The sequence below is a fragment of the Bos indicus genome, chromosome 4 (genome assembly GCF_029378745.1).
Source record: "Bos indicus isolate NIAB-ARS_2022 breed Sahiwal x Tharparkar chromosome 4, NIAB-ARS_B.indTharparkar_mat_pri_1.0, whole genome shotgun sequence".
NCBI lineage: Eukaryota > Metazoa > Chordata > Mammalia > Artiodactyla > Bovidae > Bos > Bos indicus.
Window position 1 is genome coordinate 66,835,568 of NC_091763.1, and position 8,099 is coordinate 66,843,666.

An 8,099-nucleotide genomic window follows, 5' to 3' on the forward strand; every position below is an offset into this window, starting at 1 on the left:
GGCTGAGCTTAACATCCTTCAGCTTTAGGGAGATGTCAATTGTATACTCATGCCTGATGATCCATATTTACAGAGAGAAATGAGGCATTAAAAATCAAAAGGACAGCTAATCAAAATTGGCTTTTGGTCTTTAAATATGAATATACCCATTCATTCACTCACTCATTCATCACCTGCCACCAATGATGCAGGTGCTGAGAAGAGATGAAGCAGACATAGTTCCTGCCCTCCAGGAGTGCAGGTGCAATAAAGGAGAGTCAGACAGGTAAAGGGCATCTTGGACTTATGAGTTGGCTGATAGAACCAGAGCAGGGCATGGCATGATCATTCCCAGAGTGGTTTAGCTCTTGGCCCCTGTGTCCATCTGATAATGGGAGTGCATGAGAGCTCAGTTGCTCAGTTGTGTCCAACTCTTTGTGACCCCATAGATTGTAGCTCACCAGGCTTCTCTGTCCATGGGATTTTCCAGGCAAGAATACTGGAGTGGGTTTCCATTTCCTCCTTCAGGGGATCGTCCTGACTCAGGGATTGAACTGGTGTCTCCTACGTTTCCTTAATTTCCTGCATTGGCAGGTGGAGTCTTTACCCCTGGGAAGCCTGATAATGGGACTAGAAAGAATCAGCTCCCTTACAGGGCCATTGGATTGATTTCATATGTAGAAAGCTCTTAGCCTAGCCAGGCACAAAAGCCTCCAGTACAAGGCAGCCTTTGGCTCTTAAGGCATAGTGGATGGCAGCCTGGGTATCTTGCCCTGACACACACCTGCACTCATTTGGACACAAGTTCTCACAAGCTCTCTACTGCCCCCTCCTAGCTACTCCCCAGCACCGAAAGGCTTACAGTCCATAGACAGGCCTGGCACTTCCTTTCTGCATGCTGCCATCTCACATTCAGTGTCTCGCTGAAGTACATCGCCCACACAGGATGAATATTCCTTCAAGATGCACTTGAAAATCTTGCACGGTGTCTGGCCCACATAATGCTCCCCTAGCATTTTTGCCATATTTGCTCTGCATCACTTATCTCTTTGGCACTTCAGCAAGGCAGTTCACCACACGTTTCCCCTGCTGCAAAATGGATCGGGTTCCGTTTGGGCAGGTCTAAGGAAAGACCCAACTAGAATTGCAAAGGGGAAGTTTCAAGTGCACTCTTGGCTGAAGTCAGTGAGAAAACATATGTGCTGCACCTGCTCGGCATCAGCTGAGAATCGTCTGTCTCTTCGGTTTTGTGCTATGGCTAAATAAGAAGCAATTAATCACTTTCTCACCAACCCTAACTCATATTTAATAGTTCCCTCTCAAAGTCTGTTTTGCCATGCTCTCAGCAGAGTCAGTCAAACACTACGATTCCCTTCTAAATATTCCCACAGCCAGATGGCAGGAACACTAACTGTGACATGGCAAAACTCGCCTAAAGATAACTTCGTGATGCATAATCACGCTGGATGGCACTCGGCAAAGCAGATTCATCCAGATACCTCTTTAGCTGCCCGACTTAATCCAGCTTCTCCAAACCAAAACTTTCCAGTTTCAAAAGCAAGACACATTCAACACTGCAATGTGGTATTAGCTGGTAAGACGAACACGATTCTACTCCTCTGGGTTCTGCATTTTAGGCAGAAGTAAAATCACTAGAAGAACACATCTGAGGACACGTTTCTCAAGATCATTCTCTAGATAAAATGTTCCTGTACCCTCAAGTTTCAAATATTTCCGCACTAAGTGTAAGTATGTTTATAACATGTTTGCTGGAAAACAAATTTCCGTCCTTCTGCTGAGTTATTTTTGTGGGTTTTTTTTTTAAAAAAACTTTAGCATTAATAAACATATATTTATAAATTCTAGACTGTAAGGAAGTTGACTGTTCTTCTCTAGTGAAAATCCTACATGTTTTTTTCTAGAGCGAATTATGTTTTGGTTTTCAGATCTTTTCTAGGTTGTATTGTTTATTCTTTGTGTATATTTAACTGACTTTCAAAATCACAACCTGTACTTTATGATTTTTGAACAATAAATCCTGAAAACAGTGTTGCCAGGCTAGCCCAGCTGGCTTTCTCCTGTTCCTAAAACTGTATGTTCTTAGATACACACACACTTCCTCCATCCCGTCTGCTGCTGGCTAGCTTCAGTTGGTGACATGATCTCACACTCACAATTATATGAAACAACAGCAACTCCTGGAAAGGAACCAAAAGGGGGCCCGGCGGGAAGCCAGCCTTCAAGTCTCTGTCACCCTGATAGCTCTGCCCTGATTCAAGTGCCTGAAAATTGCCTATCTGTGGTTGCATGTATAGAATTCGAGACCTGTGTACCCAGGTTCTCGACCCTCCACTCCCCTGAGTAAGGTATTTAACCTCTGTGACCTTTTATTTTCTCCTCTATAAAAAAGGCACAATAACAATATTGCCCTTAAAGAACTGTGAGTCATATGAGGTCGTTCATGTAAAGGCATTTGGTGAGGCACTCTGCAGTCTGTATTTCATTTCCCATTATGGCTAAACTTTCTTTGCTCCCTGTCCCTTTTATTATTATTATTATTCATTAATTTTTCTGATTTAGTTTTTGTCGTTTTTAAATGTATCTCTAAAATGCAGCAGGTGGAAAACTACCCCAGTCTGTGTGCTACCACAGTGAGTGGATTTTTAGCATTAAATTTTTATTTATTTTTTATTGAGGTAAAACATAAATCAAGTGTGTAAGTCAAGAGCTTCCCTGGTGGCTCAGATCGTAAAGAATCTGCTTGCAATGTAGGAGACCCAGGTTCAATCCCTGGCTTGGGAAGATCCCCTGAAGAAGGGCATGGCAGCCCACTCCAGTATTCTTGCCTGGAGAATTCCACGGACAGAGGAGCCTGGCGGGCTGCAGTCCATGGGGTCTCAGAGTCCAACACGACTGTGTGACTTTCACTTTTCATAAGTCAAGTGCATAAAACTCACAGAAATAATTTTACAAATATCTAAATGTGTGCCCCTGTGTTATCACTACTTAGGTCAAGGTGGGGAGCATTTCCAGCACCTCTGAACCCTCCATCCCTTTCTGTCTAGGCCATTATCAGGCCCAAAGGCTGCCCCTCATTTATGCTTTATCCCCATGGATAGCTTTACTAAAGTTAAAAAAAAAAAAAAAAAAAAGGTTTTTTCCAGGGAAGGCTGGAGTCCCTGCGATAATGACTATTGCTGACCACAACAAATGCACGACCAATCTTCCCTCTAAAGAGATAAAAGATTATGGAAAGGAGGAGAGAGGCACAAACTTTCTAAATCACACAGATCATGCAAAACAAAGCCCTCATTTTGCAGCCAGTGACCCCCAAGCTCAGAGAGGCGAAGTGACAGCCCATCTTCCCGCTACAGAGTAACTTTCTTTCCAAGTAGAGCCCATTACAAAGCACTCCAAGCTTCGGGGATGGGGATGCTATCCGCGCATCCCAAAGCATCAGGACGGCTCCCCCAGCCTCTCCCTACAGAACTTCTTTCCAGGGAGCAGAGCGCACTGGGGCCCCACGCGGCCCCCGCTCCCGTCGCAGGCACACCCCCGCGGCTGGCAAGCCATGCTCAGAAGGCTCTGTTCCTGAGAGCCTGTGCCCGCTGCTCACGGGGACAGGGCTGGGCTCCCCGTGCGCCAGCCCCCACCCGGAGATCCGGAGTGGCCTCTTCTCCAGCCCTGCTCCCCCATCCCCGCTCCTTCTCGCCTCCGGTGTGTATTGAGGGAGGGTGCAATAGACTCTGCCACCTTCTCCCTGGTTCCTCCAAAGGAGATTTTAAAACCCATGTGTGGACAAACCTAAATCGCTGAGCACACACTACTGACTTGGCTTGGAGATGAGCACTGGGAAGGGAGTCCAGAGACTAAAGGAGTCACCACGAGCTGAGTGACCTTGCGCGAGTCACTTCCCTATCTCCGAGATTGATTTCCTCATCCGGGGCTTCTATCAATATATCCCCCAAGCTACCTTCAGTTCGGCAATTTCCTAGTTGTTCTTTACTCATCCCGGCTCATCCCGCGAAAACCCCTTCCCCAGCGAGACCCCAGCCTTTTGTTCCGGGGGTGAAGCGGGGAAGGGAGACCTTGGCGACAAGGCCGGGGCGGCCTTGGAGCCTGGGGCCGCTCCCTGGAGAGTCGGGTCGGGGGAAGACAACCAGACAACCCCGGGGTGACCTCCTTCCCTCCGCGGTCCCGTTACAGCCCGGCCCGGGAGTCACCGCGCGGCGGGCAGCGAGCAAGGGGCTCCAGGGCAGCGCCGCGCCGCGGCGGGGAGCCCCGGACACGAGCATGCGCGCAGCACCCCTGGCCCCGCCGGGGATTCACTCCGCCCCGGGACGGGCCCGAGCGCCCGCCGCTACAGCTTATCCCCTTTCCCTCCGGCGCCGACCCCGGCACGCGCGCGGAAGCCGCTACCTGCCGCCAGCCGTGCGGAGGACAGGACAGGACTCGTCTCTGGCCGGCTTCCCCGCCGCCGCCGCCGCCGCCTCTAGGCTCCAGGCTCCGTCCCACAGCACCCGTGCTTCAGGCGGCGCCGCTGCGGCCGTGCTGCACCGGGTGCTGAGCTCGGTGAGCGTCGCTCCCTCCCGGCCGCCAGCTCTGGGGCTGCCGGGACGCGGAGGCGGGGCCGCCGCCCCCACCTGCTCCGCCGGCTCCTGCCCTGAAGTCGCCGCCGCCCAGCGCGCAGGGACGCGGCCCGGGCAGGCGGGGTCGCTCTGGAACCCGGGAGGCGGGTCCCAGCCACCGGGCGCGCCTCTCCCTGAAGGAGTTCCAAGTCTAAGCTGGGGAGAGAGTGGGCCCCAAGGCTGGAGTTCTCAGATACGAGCGACACCCGGCCCAGTACCGCCAGACTGCGGACATTCCACTCCTTTATCAGTTTATTCCAAAATATTTTGAACCTCTCCTGTGGTCCAGGCGGCGTCATAAGCAGTGGGGACAAAAGAGAGAACAAGATCATCTTGTTCCCGGAGTTCACGGTCTAGAAAGGGAAACAACTAATGGACAGATATACTGCAGAACCTAGAGGGAGTGGTCTCAGAGGGGTCCCTGATCCAGACCTGGGGGGTCAGGGGAAGTCTCCTCGAGATGCCGATGGCTAAGAGAATTGAAGGATGATCATGAAGTGGCCGGTTGTAGTGACCTGGGGAGGTAGATTGACCCAAGTGGAGCCGACTATGTTTGCAAAGTGAAGTGTTTGAGGAGCCGAAAGAACTTGGGATGACAAGTAAAACCCTTGTAACACTTGACTTCAGGCCCCTGGGAAGACACAGAAAGTTTGTATCTGAGGCGGGATGCTTGATTGGTTGGTGAGCACTTAAAGTCTCCCACATCCTGCGCTTTTCTGCTAGTGGAGGAACTGAGAGACTCATGGACCATTCACTGCGCTGCCTCTAAACATCTATGAACCAGGCACTCTGCTCGTTCCTTGGATGTGCTGCTGAAGGAGGCAGAAAGGAGCTGCTAGTCTGGAGTGGAGGAGAGACCTGTACTCAGCGCTGTGTCAACACTTGGATCAGGTGCATGGGAACACAGGTGAGACAGCAGTTAGTGCTGGGAGGGAGGAGGATCTCACACAGGGATGGCAGCTTGTCTACAGGTTCAGATTCTGTAGCAGCTGCTGTCAAAGTATGTTCCCCAAGCAGTCCCTAACTGGTTTCTTAATTACTAGTGTTTACAGGCTGACAATGTGTAGGCTTATGTTTAGAGCAAGGATAAATAATTCACTTCTCATGCCTTCCCTGTGTTGTCAAGAACAACTTTCCTGTGTTGATTTAGGTGAAGAAGATGTAGTGAGTGGAAGCCAATAGGTACTTGCTTCCCACCTGTTTGTCTTGTGTGACTCCTATCTTTCCTGCTTTAGAACCATAATAAATAGGCAAGAAGACATTTCCATGAGCCCAGAGTTCCTATGAGGTCTTCTGCTGAGTGGTCCAGGTAGTAGCTAGTCAAATGTAAAGGCTGTTATCTTAAAGGATAGGTATGGCTTGGATCAAATAATTATTAGAAAAGTATTGGAAAGGGTGGGGAAATTGTGAGTGAGAAAAATATTTGGAAAGTGGGGACATTTGGGCTGAAAGCTTCAGGTACCCACTGTTTCCCATCCATGTAAAGTGACTGTGCCATTGGTGTCTTGTTTTAATGGACATTAGAGAAAGATCCATTTCCCCCTGTTCCACCATAAGTACAGTCATAACTACAGTACATAACTATAGGACAGCACTAGCTATGCCAGGTGGATGAAGCAGGCATACCTCAGAGATGTTGCAAGTTCAGTTCACGACCACTGCAGTAAAGCCAGTATTGCAATAAAATGAATCACATGAACGTTTGGTTTCCAACATATAAAAATTATATTTACACTGTACTGTACTTTATTAAGTATGCAATAGCATTATATCTAAACAAGCACACAGCTTACTTTAAAAAAATGTTATTGCAAAAGAATTGCTAAGCATCATCTGATAATGCAAGGTTGCCAAACCATAAATCTGTAAAAAATGCAATATCTTTGAAGTGAGTCACCTGCCCAGTAGCCAAACCACTCTCCCTTTCCAGAAATTAACATTACTGAGGATTATGATTGTGGTCCAAGACTACTGGGGCAGTCCCATTCCTGACTTTGCAGTCTTTCTTGCAGCTAAGGAAGTCATTGACCAAGTTCTGGCAAATGAGTTGAAAGAGGGTGTTGATTGGGGGTCGTTGAGAAATCTTTTGCTGACTCTGACCTTCTGTCCCCCATGTTCCCAAAGCCTTGAATGCAAATGAGATGGCTAGTGATGCTGCAACTAGAATACAACATGGGCATGTTGTAATCAAGAGAATGAAGATGAGACCAAAAAAGCCAATAGAATCAGGATGTCACAGGATGACAGAGTGGAAAATAGGGTCAGTGTGTATGGTACTGCTGGGCATTCAAATGAAATCCAGCAACAGCCCATCTCTGAGTATTTTATTATGTGAGAAAAACAGTCCCTGGGGCTAAGTTTTCTATTCCTTGTGGCCAAATGTATTTCTAACTGATACTGCTGCTGCTGCTAAGTTGCTTCAGTCATGTCCGGCTCTGTGTGACCCCATAGACGGCAGCCCACCAGGCTCCCTCGTCCCTGGGATTCTCCAGGCAAGAACACTGGAGTGGGTTGCCATTTCCTTCTCCAATGCATGAAAGTGAAAAGTGAAAGTGAAGTCGCTCAGTCATGTCCGACTCTTAACAACCTCATGGACTGCAGCCTACCAGGCTCTTCCGTCCATGGGATTTTCCAGGCAAGAGTACTGGAGTGGGGTGCCATTGCCTTCTCCGCTAACTGATACTATGGCCTGGTAAAGGACAGACATCTCTTTTCCTGCTCACCAAATGCCTGCAATAACTCACCTTTCACACCTTCTACTTGTAAACTTATATTTATGTCTGCCATGACTTACTGAGCTCTTTAGGAGAACAGCATTATATAAATTGTAAATGTTTTGTACCTATATCCACATCATTTCGTCAAGTATTTATACAGCAGCTATTAGATGGTGATAATGTACTGTTTCTGGGGGTGCTAAAATGGATTCACAGCTCTTCCTCCAGGGAGCTAACAGCTTAGTAGAGGATATAAGCTCGTAAATTGACTTTTATAGTTCCCTGGATAGAGGTAATACAGAAGAAATGATGAATACTGCCTGATGGGAGGGAAAGGGAGATAGTAATACCTGAGCCGGGCTTCCATGAATGAACTGGAGTGTCCCATCAGAAACCAGGGAAAGGAAACCATTTCAGAAAAGAGAAAGTCTGAAAGAGCTTGGTGGACCAGGAGCCTCAAATTCCATGTCTGAAATTGAATGCATGGTTTTCCTACTAAACCTGACCCATTCTTGGTTTTGCCCATCTCCCCATCCATCCAGCCCAGCCACCTGGCAACTCATTAATTCACTTTCCCTTGTAGTACATCCCCTTGCTGAATCTCAGCTCTTGGCCCCATCTGGTTCTACCCTTCTGCACCAATTCCACCTGATATCAGAGCCTACTGCCTCTCTCCAGGACTTCCACAGTAGCCTCTTAGCTGGTTGTTCTTCAACATCCTGCTTCTCCCTGCCAAACCAGTCTTCATAGTGGCCGGAGATGGTCTTGAAACTCG

General features: G+C 48.4%; 1 protein-coding gene across 7 annotated transcripts in view; it reads right to left on the reverse strand.

Annotated features, from left to right (window-relative positions):
- WIPF3 (WAS/WASL interacting protein family member 3) overlaps positions 1-4,809 on the reverse strand; it is an 84,845-nt gene extending 80,036 nt beyond the window's left edge. For 3 of the 7 annotated variants that reach the window (XR_011566116.1, XM_070787272.1, XM_070787271.1), the window contains exon 1: positions 4,399-4,809. The gene's annotated coding sequence lies outside the window, so the exon portion shown is untranslated. The remainder of the gene's footprint in view (positions 1-4,398) is intronic. The other 4 variants (XM_070787274.1, XM_070787273.1, XM_070787270.1 and 1 more) reach the window with 3 other exon arrangements.
- Positions 4,810-8,099: the final 3,290 nt, after the last annotated feature.